Source organism: Glossina fuscipes, unplaced genomic scaffold, assembly GCF_014805625.2.
Source record: "Glossina fuscipes isolate IAEA_lab_2018 unplaced genomic scaffold, Yale_Gfus_2 61594, whole genome shotgun sequence".
NCBI classification, from domain to species: Eukaryota; Metazoa; Arthropoda; class Insecta; order Diptera; family Glossinidae; genus Glossina; species Glossina fuscipes.
The window spans coordinates 526835-528958 of record NW_024003803.1 but is presented as its reverse complement, the minus strand read 5'-3'; the positions used below and the strand labels follow the sequence as shown (position 1 = coordinate 528958).

The window sequence follows — 2124 nt, the reverse complement described above, 5'->3', positions numbered from 1 at the left end:
GCTGTAACACTGATGTGCATTGAAATTATTATTACATTTTAAATTTTGTTCAAGAAACAGAAATAGTTGCTTAAATTGTAACCTTTAGTCGTGAAACAAAAATGTCTACTTAGATTTCATGATTGTAGTACTGATGTGCACCTGAACTATTATTACATTTTTACCTTGTATGCGTGCGTTTAATAAATTATAGAAGAAAAAAAAGAAAAAAAAAAAGGGTTTTAATCCAATGATCCAAAAAGGAAAATAATCACTAGTTTTTTGATAAAATAGCATGATTCTTCAAATCACCATGAACAAAAAGCCAAGTGCGTTTGGTAGATTATGAAAAACGAGGAGAAAAAGGAATACTCTAGTAATTTATAAATTCTTACCGAAATAAATTCTTTCTTAAACGTTAGTGTGGAAAACTCGAAGTTTTTGTTGACGACACTACCTGTTAAAAGAAAAAAAAGGATAGGAAGAAAAAAAATAAAAAGGAAACTAAACAAAAAAAAGGATCAATGTGTTTACTTCAGTCAAGATGCGTTAAGGGGAAGAAGAATAATTTTCCAGTTTCAGTAGCTTACGAATTACGTGCACCCCCATGCACCTACATCCCAGCTGTGTTGTGATTGTGCTGACTACTTAAAACGAACTTCCTACTTCCTTGCTGTGAACAGGAACCGCCGGTGTAGCAACTACCGCAACCGACCTCGCCTCGACACCGATCGCATCAAGTATTGTAAGTTATTTTAGTTTGTTTAATTCCCTTTTCTTTTTTGTGTCCCCGATGAGTGGCTAAGCGTTACAGCTGCCGCCGCTGTAGCTGAAAGACGAAAGGGGGGGTGTGCATATGTAGGGCAGACGCCAGACGACTACCGACTAACTTACGGTGGACAAACGGACGGTAGACAACCGACGGGACCCTTTCATTTTTTTTTTTTATTATTTTATTTCTTTGTCAGGAAAAGATATATACTCAACCGGCAATAAAAGTATCGAGTCTCATGACAACGGTCAAAGCATTTTTGGGAGGCAAGCCTGCCTTATTGTTTGTCATGAGTTTGATGATGTTGCATCCAGACTGACAATCTTTGAACGCCTTTTCATAATGCCCACTAAGGGTTCAGCTGTCATATAAAATTCTCCCAAGAAATAGAAGAGATTTTACTTGATTAACCTGAGTACCTTTGATAAGAAGTCTGATTTCTTGTTTAGAACCTTTGGCAAAATAAATTGTGTTTGTCTTGCTGGGGTTAAGATCAGCGCATGCATCGAAAAACGAGTTCGCTTTCATCGAGAGGTTATTGACAGCTGCTGAAAAAGATGAGTCCGCAGATACAATTAGAAAAATATGAGTTTTGTCATCTTGAAGATCATGGAAAGAAGCTGCGTATAAATTGAAGAGTATGGGGCTTAAACAATTGTCTTGTGGGATACCACCACATATTTCAACTATTTTGGTGCCCATCACCAACACACGCTTGGATAAAATATTAAGTATCCACAGCCATTTGAAGAGGAATCGAAAAGTTTAAGAGAATTCTACCAAGCTTAATCAAGTTGACACAGTCATAGGCTTTGCTGATGTCCAGGGAGAGCATGACAACCATTTTCCCTGCTTTTTTTAAGCTGTCTATGAGAAAACACAGTTCATTAACGCACATATTCGTAGATTTGCGTTTTTGATAGGCGTAAGAACGAGCTGGAATAATGTGCTCAGTTTTCAGGATAGCAGTTAGTCTCTCCTTAACCATGAGGTTGATAGTCTTTATGAATACAGATATCAGTGAAATTGGTCTGAAGCTACTTAAATCATTTAAGTCTTTACCTGGCTTGGGAATGGGAACTATTTTGATGCAACGCAAATCAGAGGGTATAAAGTTGGTGGACCAGCAGTTGTTAATTGCATGCAAAAGAATGCTAAAGCTTCCTCCAGACAGTGCTCTGAGCATGTCATACTTGAATCAATCACAACCTGCAGCAGTAGCTCTCTTTCTGGAATGTAAAACATACATTAGCTCATGCAATGAAAAGGGTGTGTTACTGAGACTACTGAAAGGAATTGAAGGCATTGTAATAGGATTAACAATTGGAATGTAGCTCTTGAGCATATCTAAGTATTTTTTATTATCACGGTCA

The 2124-nt window shown here is 37.3% G+C and overlaps 1 long non-coding RNA gene across 1 annotated transcript in view; it reads right to left on the bottom strand.

The window, feature by feature from the left end:
* The window catches only part of LOC119643750, a 4107-nt gene extending 2884 nt beyond the window's left edge, over window positions 1–1223 (bottom strand). Inside the window, exons 1-2 of the long non-coding RNA XR_005248419.1 lie at window positions 967–1223; window positions 375–908 (exon numbers count right to left, since the gene is read on the bottom strand). This is a non-coding gene — a long non-coding RNA (uncharacterized LOC119643750). The remainder of the gene's footprint in view (window positions 1–374; window positions 909–966) is intronic.
* Window positions 1224–2124: the final 901 nt, after the last annotated feature.